This window comes from Symphalangus syndactylus, chromosome 8 (assembly GCF_028878055.3).
Source record: "Symphalangus syndactylus isolate Jambi chromosome 8, NHGRI_mSymSyn1-v2.1_pri, whole genome shotgun sequence".
In the NCBI taxonomy this organism is placed as follows: Eukaryota; Metazoa; Chordata; class Mammalia; order Primates; family Hylobatidae; genus Symphalangus; species Symphalangus syndactylus.
In genome coordinates this window covers 62433166-62446593 of record NC_072430.2, presented here as the reverse complement: position 1 = coordinate 62446593, position 13428 = coordinate 62433166, and the positions used below count along the sequence as shown (strand labels likewise).

At 43.1% G+C, this 13428-nt stretch overlaps 1 protein-coding gene and 1 pseudogene across 3 annotated transcripts in view; both read right to left on the bottom strand.

The window, feature by feature from the left end:
- GCH1 (GTP cyclohydrolase 1) overlaps positions 1–13428 on the bottom strand; it is a 61993-nt gene that overhangs the window by 31954 nt on the left and 16611 nt on the right. The gene's annotated exons all lie outside the window — the stretch shown is intronic.
- On the bottom strand, positions 4811–12779 carry LOC134737297 (farnesyl pyrophosphate synthase-like; annotated as a pseudogene).

The window sequence follows — 13428 nt, the reverse complement described above, 5'->3', positions numbered from 1 at the left end:
CCACAAGAGAAAGCAGGAAAGATCTAAAATTGACACCCTAACATCACAATTAAAACAACTAGAGAAGCAAGAGCAAACACATTCAAAAGCTAGCAGAAGGCAAGAAATAACTAAGATCAGAGAAGAACTGAAGGAGACAGAGACACAAAAAAACCTTCAAAAAATCAATGAATCCAGGAGCTGATTTTTTGAAAAGATCAACAAAACTGACAGACTGCTAGCAAGACTAATAAAGAAGAAAAGAGAGAAGAATCAAATAGACGCAATAAAAAATGATAAAAGGGATAGGGGATATCACCACTGATCCCACAGAAATACAAACTACCATCAGAGAATACTATAAAGACCTCTATGCAAATAAACTAGAAAATCTAGAAGAAATGGATAAATTCCTCGACAGATACACCCTGCCAAGACTAAACCAGGAAGAAGCTGAATCTCTGAATAGACCAAAAACAGGCTCTGAAATTGAGGCAATAATTAATAGCTTACCAACCAAAAAAATCCAGGACCAGATGGATTCACAACCAAATTCTACCAGACGTATAAGGAGGAGCTGGTACCATTCCTTCTGAAACTATTCCAATCAATAGAAAAAGAGGGAATCCTCCCTAACTCATTTTATGAGGCCACATCATCCTGATACCAAAGCCTGGCAGAGACACAACAAAAAAAGAGAATTTTAGACCAATATCCCTGATGAACATCGATGCAAAAATCCTCAAAAAAAATACTGGCAAACCGAATCCAGCAGCACATCAAAAAGCTTATCCACCATGATCAAGTTGGTTTCATCCCTGGGATGCAAGGCTGGTTCAACATACGCAAATCAATAAACGTAATCCAGCATATAAACAGAACCAATGACAAAAACCACATGATTATCGCAATAGATTCAGAAAAGGCCTTTGAAAAAATTCAACAACGCTTCATGCTAAAAACTCTCAATAAATTAGGTATTGATAGGACAGATCTCAAAACAATAAGAGCTATCTATGACAAACCCACAGCCAATATCATACTGAATGGGCAAAGATTGGAAGCATTCCCTTTGAAAGCTGGCACAAGACAGGGATGCCCTCTCTCACCACTCCTATTCAACATAGTGTTGGAAGTTCTGGCCAGGGCAATCAGGCAGGAGAAAGAAATAAAGGGTATTCGATTAGGAAAAGAGGAAGTCAAATTGGCCCTGTTTGCAGATGACATGATTGTATATCTAGAAAACCCCATCGTCTCAGCTCAAAATCTCCTTAAGCTGATAGGCAACTTCAGCAAAGTCTCAGGATACAAAATCAATGTGCAAAAATCACAAGCATTCCTATACACCAATAACAGACAAACAGAGAGCCAAATCATGAGTGAACTCCCATTCACAATTGCTGCAAAGAGAATAAAATACCTAGGAATCCAACTTACAAGGGATGTGAAGGACCTCAAGGAGAACCACAAACCACTGTTCAATGAAATAAAAGAGGATACAAACAAATAGAAGAACATTCCATGCTCATGAGTAGGAAGAAACAATATTGTGAAAATGGCCATAGATTCAATGCCATCCCCATCAAGCTACCAATGACTTTCTTCACAGAATTGGAAAAAACTACTTTAAAGTTCGTATGGAACCAAAAAAGAGCCTGCATCGCCAAGTCAATCCTAAGCCAAAAGAACAAAGCTGGTGGCATCACACTACCTGACTTCAAACTATACTACAAGGCTACAGTAACCAAAACAGCATGGTACTGGTACCAAAACAGAGATATAGACCAGTGGAACAGAACAGAGCCCTCAGAAATAACGCTGCATATCTACAACTATCTGATCTTTGACAAACCTGACAAAAACAAGAAATGGGGAAAGGATTCCCTGTTTAATAAATGGTGCTGGGAAAACTGGCTAGCCATATATAGAAAGCTGAAATTGAATCCCTTCCTTACACCTTATACAAAAATTAATTCAAGATTGATTAAAGACTTAAATGTTAGATCTAAAACCATAAAAATCCTAGAAGAAAACCTAGGCAATACCATTCAGGACATAGGCATGGGCAAGGACTTCATGACTAAAACACCAAAAGCAATGGCAACAAAAGCCAAAATTGGCAAATGGGATCTAATTAAACTAAAGAGCTTCTGCACAGCAAATGAAACTACCATCAGAGTGAACAGGCAACCTACAGAACGGGAGAAAATTTTTGTGATCTGCCCATCTGACAAAGGGCTAATATCCAGAATCTACAAAGAACTCAAACAAATTTACAAGAAAAAAACAAACAACCCCATCAAAAAGTGGGTGAAGGATATGAACAGACACTTCTCAAAAGAAGACATTTATGCAGCCAACAGACACATGAAAAAATGCTCATCATCACTGGCCATCAGAGAAATGCAAATCAAAACCACAATGAGATACCATCTCACACCAGTTAGAATGGCCATCATTAAAAAGTCAGGAAACAACAGGTGCTGGAGAGGATGTGGAGAAATAGGAACACTTTTACACTGTTGGTGGGACTGTAAACTGGTTCAACCATTGTGGAAGTCAGTGTGGTGATTCCTCAGGGATCTAGAACTAGAAATACCATTTGACCCAGCCATCCCATTACTGGGTATATACCCAAAGGAGTATAAAACATGCTGCTATAAAGACACATGCACACGTATGTTTACTGCGGCACTATTCACAATTGCAAAGACTTGGAACCAACCCAAATGTCCAACAATGATAGACTGGATTAAGAAAATGCGGCATATATACACCATGGAATACTATGCAGCCATAAAAAATGATGAGTTCATGTCCTTTGTAGAGCATGGATGAAGCTGGAAACCATCATTCTCGGCAAACTATCGCAAGAACAAAAAACCAAACACCGCATGTTCTCACTCATAGGTGGGAATTGAACAATGAGAACACATGGACCCAGGAAGGGGAACATCACACACCGGGGCCTGTTGTGGGGTGGGGAGAGAGGGGAGGGATAGCATTAGGAGATATACCTAATGTTAAATGACGAGTTAAATGGGTGCAGCACACCAACATGGCACATGTATACATATGTAACAAACTTGCACATTGCGCACATGTACCCTAAAACTTAAAGTATAATTTTAAAAAAATGATAAAGTACTGCATGGTGATATGTGCCTATAGTCCTAGCTATTCAGGCGGCTGAAGCAGGAGGATCCCTTGAACCCAGGATAGGAGTTTGAAGCTGCAGTGAGCTATGATTACACCATTGCATTCCAGCCTGGGTGAGAGAACAAGCCCCTGTCTCTAAAAATCATAATAGTAATAATTTTTAAAATTGTAGTACAGTATGTAGCCTTTTGTGTAATGAAAGTGGAAGGAGGAGCTATGAACATATGACATATACATTCATATGTATATGTTTATCTGCAAAAAGAAACACTGGAAGGATAAATTTAAAAGCTAGTAAAAATGATTACCTGTAAAGTAATAAGAGAAGAGACAGAAGGGATATGGATGAAAGGGAAGCATCTTTGAATATAATTTGTTATATAGTTTTGACCTTGGAATCATGTAAATGTTTTACATACTCAAATAAAATTAAAACAAAGAGAAAAAAAATCTAGTGATCCTCATACAGCTAAATGCTTCATGTGATAATGGAACACTAATATGTTGCCTATACCCTTTATTAAAATGAACCAGACTATAACCTTGACCTAGCCAAATCATTTTTCTTCAATAATAAAGTTTCCCTGCTATATTTACTTATGTTTTGCTCCAACATATCTAAAAGCTACCATCTGTAGATAATAAGAACAGAACACTATCACATATTGTTTTAATTTCCTGCCTGTTATCAGCAGCAAGAAGGTAACCCTGGAAACAGGGATTTATGACATTCTGTTTCCTACTGTTGGTCATGACCACAAACAAAACCAAAGCAGCCTCCACAAGTTAAAGGTTTGTCTACAACAACACCACACAATGTCAGTTTTCAGGTATACCTTTCTCATGTCATTCATAGTTAAGCAGTGTCAACAAATAACACTGCTGGGTAACATCCCTCAAGTATTTAGTCTGCCAGACCCTTTTCTGAAAGTATAGTAAGACAGGCCCACAATATAAGCCCAAGTGCTTTTTTTTTTTTTTCCTCGAGACAGGGTCTCCCTCTGTTGCCCAGGCTGGAATGCAGCAGCACAATCTCAGCTCACTGCAACCTCTACCTCCTAAGCTCAGGTGATCCTCCCACCTCAGCCTCCTGAGTAGCTGGGATTACAGGCGGAAGCCACCATGCCTGGCTAATTTTTGTATTTTTTGTAGAGATGGGGTTTCGTCATGTTGCCCAGGCTGGTCTCAAATTCCTGAGCTCAAGGGATCTGCCTGTCTTGGCCTCCTAAAGTGCTGGGATTACAGGCATGAGCCACCATGCCTGGCCCCCAAGTGCTTATTTAAGCATCCTTTGAAACAGGGGTTCCCAGACTCCCCCAGTGGGCCTGTTAAGACACAAATCTCTAGGCCCCACCCCTAGGGCTTCTGTTTCAGGTGGTCTGAGTAGACCTGAGAATTTGCATTTCTAAGTTCCCAGAAGATCCTGATGCTCCTGGTCTGAGAACCAGAGTGCCCCTGATTTGAACTATTCCATGTCTTGTGCTGCTACATAGAAACTTCATCTCTTCAAAATGCTCCTACTCAAATATATAGATATATATTTAAGGACAAACAGACCTGTTTCTGTTGTGGAGAAAGTGAGGGAAAAAGGTAAGAAGAAACTCCTGGGAAAGATTTCCTCAAAAGGAAATTTCTGTCCAATGGAGTTCCCTTTGAACCCATAGTATAGGAATTAGTGCTGTCTGGAGTATCTGGTGATCAGCACCAACAACTCCAGCTCTCTGAGGAAGCCGGACACCCGACGCATCTTCCTGGAAGGACAGCGTTAAAAGACAGTGGAAGATGACTTGGAACATCTGAGTGAGCATCCATCCTAAAGGATAGGAAAGAGCTTATGGAGTCTGCCTACTGGTTTTCAAATTAAGAGAAGTGACAGAGAGAAGTGCCTAGGGCATCACACCTTTTTGCTTTTGGCTGGAATTAAATCAACTCAAGGTGCTAACAAAGATAAGCCTATCCTGATTTGGTGGAGAATGGTCCAGATCCTCATAGTTCCATCTAACATCAGAGCTACCTCCACCAGCATACAGCGCTTATCTCATCATGCCTCGTAGTACCATGGTTACTTGTGCCCACGTCCCCCAGACACACTGGGCTGTAAGTTTCTGAGTTAAGCATTATATCTGAAGGCTTTGGAGCTTCTACACACTTCCCTGTAACACGATGCACAAAGCTGGAGTTAAACATAGATCTTCCGTGTTTGTCCAATTAATATGTCTGTCTTTACTCTATGATTCACTCTTTTTCTTTTTTCTTTTTTTTTTTTGAGGCAGAGTCTCGCTGTCGCCCAGGCTAGAGTGCAGTGGCACGATCTTGGCTCACTGCAGGCTCCGCCCCCTGGGGTTCACGCCATTCTCCTGCCTCAGCCTCCCGAGTAGCTGGGACTACAGGCACCCGCCACCTCGCCCGGCTAATTTTTTGTATTTTTAGTAAAGACGGGGTTTCACTGTGTTAGCCAGGATGGTCTCGATCTCCTGACCTCGTGATCCGCCCGCCTCGGCCTCCCAAAGTGCTGGGATTACAGGCGTGAACCACCGCGCCCGGCCTCACTCTTTTTCTTTTTGAGACAAGGTCTCGTTCTGTCACACAGGCTGGAGTGCAGCAGTGCAATCACCACTCATTGTAGCCTCCATCTCCCAGACTCAAGCAATCCTCCCACCTTGGCCTCCCCAGTAGCTGGGACTAGAGGTATGCCACCATATCCAGTTAATTTTTTATTTTTTTGTAGAGACAGAGTCTCATTATGTTGCCCAGGCTGATCTTGAACTCCTGGGCTCAAGCTGCTCCTACCTCAGCCTCCCAAAGTGCTCGAATTACAGGTGTGAGCCACCATGCTGGACCAATTCACTTCCTTAAAATACATTTTTAAATGAAGGGACTCCAAAGAAATTCATGTAGCCAAGGGAACATAAGAATTTTCAGCTGGGCACAGTGGTTCACGCTGTAATCCCAGCACTTTGGGAGGCCAAGGCAGGTGGATCAATTGAGGCCAGGAGTTCGAAACCAGCCTGGCCAACATAGTGAAAGCCCATCTCTTCTAAAAAATACAAAAATTAGCCAGATGTGGTAGCATGCATCCGCAGTCCCAGCTACTTGGGAGGCTGAGGCAAGAGAATCACTTGAACCTGGGAGGCGAGGTTGCAGTGACTTCAGATCACACCACTGCACTCCAACCTGGGCAACAGAGCAAGTCCCTGTCTCAAAAAAAAAAAAAAAAAAAAAATCACTGCAGTCTTGTCGGTAATAGCAAAAATAGAGAAGTGTGAATCAGAAGAACAATTACACAGTTTGGGTAAACTCAATAAAATATGACCCAGCAATGAAAGTGAGTAAATTTGGGCTTCATTTATAAACCCTTGAAAGGATATTCAGTGTAAAAAGCATGTAGCAGAAGGATATGTAGAGTATGAGCCATTTAAATTAAGTAGAAACAATGTTACATGTTGTTTGTAAACATACACAGAAAATGAAAGTATAAAAATAGACATGAGGCCAGTCGCGGTGGCTCACGCCTGTAATCCCAGCACGCTGGGAGGCCGATGAGGGCGGGAGTACAAGACCAGCCTGGCTAACATGGTGAAACCCCATCTCTACTAAAAATACAAAAATTAGCCGGACGTGGTGGCACATGCCTGTAATCCCAGGTACTCGGGAGGCTGAGGCAGGAGAATCGTTTGAACCCGGGAGGCGGAGATTGCAGTGAGCCGACATTGCACCATGGCACTCCAGCCTGGGCGACAGAGTAAGGCTGTGTCTCGAAAAAAAAAAAAAAAAAAAAAGACATGAAAGCAATCCCAGCTACTCAGGAGGCTGAGACAGGAGAATCGCTTGAACCCAGGAGGCGGAGGTTGCAGTGAGCCAAGATCATGCCACTGCACTCCAGTCTGGGCAACAGAGCAAGACTCTGTCTCAAAAAAAAAAAAAAAAAAAAGGAAAGTTAGGGACCAAATTCAGTATAGTGGTTACCTCTGTAGTGAGATGATAACTGGATCACGAAGTGATAACTAGGAAGCTTAAACCATATCTGTATCTTTTAAAAGGAATTATAGCAAAATACTAAGATTTGTTAAAACCCAATGTATTTTGATTAAACTTGTTCTTCATACAGTCTTGTATATTTGAGAAATTTCATTAATATATTATATATTATATCCTATATAAAATATAAGATATATAATATATAATATATATTATATCATATAAAATATATATTATATTTATATTATATCATATAAAATATATAATACATAATATATAAAAAATATATATGGCGTGTAATGCTGCAATCTCGGCTCACTGCAACCTCTACCTCCCAGGTTCAAGCGATTCTCCTGCCTCAGCTTCTCAAGTAGCTGGGATTACAGGTATGTGCCACCATGCCTGGCTAATTTTTGTATTTTTAGTAGAGACAGGGTTTCTCCACGTTGGTCAGGCTGGTCTTGAACTCCCAACCTCAGGTGATCCGCCCGCCTCAGCCTCTCAAAGTGTCGGGATTACAGGCGTGAGCCACCGCGCCCGGCCAATAAAAATATTTTTTTAAATTAAGGTCTTCATACACATGCTGGCATTTGTTTTTTTCTATAAAAATTTTAAAAAGAAACAAACATTAAAAAAACAGGTTACCTTTGCATGGAGGAGCTATAGGAGGAGGGCAAGGAGGAGTACACAGGAAGACCCAGCCAGCTTCACGCAGTGCTGCAAACTCCTTCAAAACCCTCCCTAAATCACATCCTGCAACTCAGTCTTCTGCCCTGAAGATGGCATTAAGATGTTTTGCTTTCTACCACCTGTTTGAAAAGTTTGTCCTACAAGTAAGAGCATGTTAAAACAAATTCAAAGAGACAAAAAAAATCGCTCTCTCTGCTTTCACTTTCATCATGAGTAACCCTCTTGTTAGCGCTTCCGACACTCACAGCTTTTTGCACTTACCAAGACAGAATTTGGAAAACCTGGCCAAAATAAGCATGAACCCAAACATTCCACAGACTGACACAATGGCGGAAACTAAGACGACTACAGACAACCAGTCACACCATCTGCTGGAGTGCACACAGCTGCTGCACAGCTTTGATATGCTCCACAAACTTATTTCATAAACTGTAGGTTTGTCAGCAGGAAAGACCTAATGTATTGCAAAAAAAGTAAAAGTTTGGTTATTTTGGAAATTTTCACTCCCTTCATCTTTGGCAAAGACAAATTCATATGTTGCTCTTAGCTATTAAAATATAGCCAAAGCTATTGAAGTACATGTTCTCAGCTGCCCTCAAAATAGTACTGACATGCATGTTTCCTTTAGCTAACCCAGTACTGATGAGCTATTTTCATCCTCTCAGCCAGCCTTATCACGAACACTACATTTCTTGGTAAGAGTTCAAGTTTTCACATACAAAGTTATCTTTACTAACATTTTGCTCCTCATTACAACAGTAATATTCATGGAAGTTTATTGGTAAGATGTAGAAATAATGAAATGAGAAAGTGAAAGCACATATAATCTCTCCACCCTGATGCAATTACTTTACCGGAACTGCATGCACAGTGGTTCAAGATGTAGAATGGTAAAGTAGAAGGAATGAATAAAAGAGTCCAGAGACCCAGGTTCTAGTGCAAGCTTTGTGCAGATTGTGTGACCTGGGCTTCCGTGTCCTCAGTTAAGGGGATGCTTAACATGACTCCCAGGTTCCTGATTTGCACAGCTCAAGGGTGTTGGACATTGATGCCAAATTACAAGTTATCCTTCTGCCCCACTGCTCAGCTTCTGAGATGTGCATGGCAGTGGCCAGGGCCTCTCTGTACTGAGGTAAGGGGAAAGTACTTATTTTAAACTGTTTAGATTTATTGCTGGATAAAACTGAAGGCTGCCAATCATGTACACTATTAACTCTCAAAGTTATCCAAGCCAAAGAACTCGCCTTTCTGGTCTCAGTTTACTACTCTGAATATTTCTGGTAGAGCAAAATTAGAGCCTTAGAAACTGTCTAAGGAATCAAAACAGTGTATTCAAGGAGTCATTTTTAAAAACACACACACACTTGCCAAATTTAGTTTTTTAACTGGATAATTTTGTATATCTTTCACAATCCAGCTGTTAAACCGAAAATGGAATTTACAAAACAGATGGTGATAACAAGGTCTGGTTCACAGCAGTTCTACAGAAAAAAACACACCAATCTGATTAAACTATCCATTTGCTTCAAAAGCCTTTAATAGGCTCATCCCTTACCATCCTACATTCACTTATACCACAAGATTTCATACAGACGGGCATTATGGAACCATCTGTAATCCCATCCAAGTAAGTACCATCAGAGTGCGCAAGCCACCATCATTGGTGACAGATGAAGAGATAAGGGATCTGCCTTCGCAACAGGGGTTCCCAAATACAGCCAATCATAGGGAGCTTTGGAAAATATAGCGTCCCAAGCTACCCAGCAAAAATCTGATTTACTATGTGTAGGGATGGACCTAGGATAAGTCTTTTTAAAATCTATGTGATTCTGATGACTGGCTGGGGAGGGAACACACAGGCTTGAGAGCTGAGGGTACATGAGGGTTGAAAACAGACCCACTGCTGGCCGGGCGCAGTGGTTCACACCTGTAATCTCAGCACTTTGGGAGGCTGAAGCAGGTGGATCACGAGGTCAGGAATTCGAGACCAGCCTGGCCAACATGGTGAAACCCCATCTCTACTAAAAATACAAAAATTAGCCGGGCACGGTGGCGCGTGCCTGTAATCCCAGCTATTTGGTAGGCTGAGGCAGGTGAATTGCTTGAACCCGAGAGGCGGAGTTTGCAATGAGCCGAGATTGCGCCACTGCGCTCTAGCCTGGGCGACAGAGTGAGACTCCAACTCAAAAACATAAAAAAAGGCCAGGCGCAGTGGCTCACGCCACCACTTCCAGCACGTTGGGAGGCTGAGGCAGGCGGATCATGAGGTCAGGAGATTGTGACCATCCTGGCTAACACGGACAAAGTCCATCTCTACTAAAAATACAAAAAATTAGCTGGGCGTGGTGGCAGGTGCCTGTAGTCCCAGCTACTCGGGAGGCTGAGGCAGGAGAATGGAGTGAACCCGGGAGGTGGAGCTTGCAGTGAGCTGAGATCACACCACTGCACTCCAGCCTGGGAGACAGAGCGAGACTCTGTCTCAAAAAAAAAAAAAAAAAAAAAAGAAAGAGAGAGAGAAAACAGACCCACTGCCGGCCCAAATTTGCTGTTTAGCAAGGCCAAACAGTGGGCAATTCTTCACTGTAACCCTCACTACAGTCACCACGTCATTCCTGTGGAACACTATGAGGCCTGGGGCAGGGGTGGGGTGGAGGCAGAGACAAGGAGGAAACTGGAGCCAACTCCACCTAAAGAAGGCGAGGCAGGAAGGACCCACGTAGAGGACCTCACCTTTACTTTTTGCTGGAGCAAATTTTAAAAATTTGTGAGGACCTCACATCAGAAAATTGTACCCACATTCTAGAAAAATATCCCCCACTTAAGAAACCAGTTGCATCCTACAACCAACTCATTAGAAATCAATGTCTAGGGTAATACAATAAAGTTTTCATAGTTCTGAGCTGAAAACAAATCTATCAAACCATGACCTCAAGCAACTTGAGATCTGCAGAAATAAGAAGACTAGGTGTAAAAATATTTGGAGAATGACTAGAGGTTAAATTGTAAAACTGACAGTTCACATAAAGGAAAACTTGTGGGCTGAGACAAAACAATATGACTGTACTGAATATTAAAATTTTACCCAGACCTAAAGGTCAAGTAGAAGGAAAGGTGGAGGGAGGGTTTCCTAGAAACGGAAAGGAAGAGAAGTACCATATAAAATAAGATATGGAAGTGGGAAACAGCAAAAGGAAAAAAGCCTGTGTGGGTCTACGCGTGGAACAGAAACAAAATTCCCTTCTATTTTAGAGCATTTTTTTCTTTTTTTGTAAGATTACACAGTAGGCCGGGCGCAGTGGCTCACGCCTTTAATCCCAGCACTTTGGGAGGCCAAGGCAGGCATATCATTTGAGGTCAGAAGTTCGAGACCAGCCTGGCCAACATGGTGAAACCCCATCTCTACTAAAAATACAAAAATTAGCCGGGCGTAGTGGCGGGCGCCTGTAATCCCAGCTACTTGGGAGGCTGAGGCAGGAGAATCGCTTGAACCCAGAAGGCAGAGGTTGCAATGAGACAAGACTGTGCCATTGCACTCCAGCCCGGGCAACAAGAGTGAAACTCCGTCTAAAAAAAAAAAAAAAAAAGAAATTACACAGTAATTTATTGAGAGCCTCCTCTCCCTGCCTTGCAGTTGCTTGGAGATTTTGTACGCTAGCCCTAGGAAGGTGGCTGGGGGCAGTGGTGCAACACACTGCTCGATGAGACCCATAAGGTGGCTGTAACCATCTTCCACATACCAAGAACATGGTCAGCAGATCCAGCTCCTCATGTAGTGCCTCCTCCCTGTAATTCTTCTGCAAGATCTGGTGCTGTTCCGGTGTGGCCCGTTGCAGACACTGAACCATGAGTCAGCTGTATTTGTTGTCATTTGTTGTCCTGGATGTCAGTACAAACTCTGCCAGTGGTGACAGCAGGGTCCCCAAAGAGGTCAAGGTAATCATCCTGAATCTGAAAGAACTCCTAACTCCAACAGGATCTTCCTGTCATTGGCCCATTCTTTCCCCCCATTGACGCCTGCCATAGACATGGCTGCAGCTTCAGGATGGTAGAAGAAGTAGAAAGCTGTCTTATACTTGACAGTAGATTTGTACCTCTTTTCAGTGAATCAGTCAAGATCCACATTGCTCTGGGGGGGCTGTGATGAGGTCCAGGGTCTGCCTGATCTCTGTCTAATAGCAACTCCGCAGGAAGTGCTTTATCAGGTTCAGGTAATGCGGTTGCTCTCAGCAACAGAGCTTCAAGAGGTGATAGATGCTTCTAGAAGCATAGCATCATTGATGGCATCCAAACCACACCTGGCTTCTGATACAAGCAGATCTGCCCCCAGCAAGGTGAGGGATGAATCCATGATGTCATCTGCCACCAGGAATAAAGGTTGCAGCACAAGGTGCAGTGGCTCACACCTGTAATCCCAGCACTTTGGGAGGCCAAGGCAGGGGGATCACCTGAGGTCAGGAGTTCGAGGCCAGCCTGGCCAACATGGTGAAACCCCGTCTCTACCAAAAATGCAAAACTTAGCTGGGTGTGGTGGAATGCACCTGTAGTCCTGGCTACTCAGGAGGCTGAGGCACAAGAATCACGTGGAAGTTGCAATGAGCCGAGATCGTGCCACTGCACTCCATCCTGGGCAGCAGAGCAAGGCTCCATCTCAAAAAACAAGAACAACAACAAAAAAAAATGGGCAAGGTTGCAGCAGTTCACACAACAGCCCAGTCAGGACCTGCTGGAGACTATCAGCATCCTGTTTCCTGGGCTCTGCCAGTTCCTGGAATGCTACTAGCATCATCAAACCCTACTGGTACTTGTCTCCAGTGGCAGTGTACTCCAGGATCTCTTTGAGCCAGGTAATAGAATCTCCGGTCTCTGGGTGCCCCATCTCATCCTCAGTCAGCACCCTGACAATCTGGGAGAAGTGCTGGATAAAATTCTGCTTTTCTTGGGCATACATATCTGGATTTCTGGTCTCCATTCATTTTATTCCTGGATGTGAGTTCCTGCTTGGACAGCATTTTTCAAATTAAATTTTACATTTAGTTTGTGATTTCTTTCAAGCTCTACCACAACTTGCATTAGTCAAAACCAGTTATAGCCCGGGCACGGTGGCTCACGCCTGTAATCCCAGCACTTTGAGAGGCCGAGGCGGGTGGATCACGAGGTCCGGAGATCGAGACCATCCTGGCTAACACAGTGAAACTCCGTCTCTACTAAAAATACAAAAAATTAGCCGGGCGCGGTGGTGGGCGCCTGTAGTCCCAGCTGCTCAGGAGGCTGAGGCAGGAGAATGGTGTGAACCTGGGAGACGGAGCTTGCAGTGAGCTGAGATCGCGTGACTGCACTCTAGCCTGGGCGACAGAGTGAAACTGTCTCAAAAAAAAAAAAAACACCAGTTATTGTCCCCACTTTACAGATGAGGACATAGATACTGTCATTTGGAAACACTAGCTGACTGCAGAAGAAGAGCCAATCAGCTGGTGGGAGAGCTAGATTTTGACCCATCTTCTGACTCCAGACCAGAGCCTTAATCTTGGGCTGAACTCAACCTACTAGAAGTGTGGACTGAAGGGCAGAGGTCCCCTTCAGGAAACACGCATCAGGGGTTACTGTAGGTTGAAGTCTGCCATA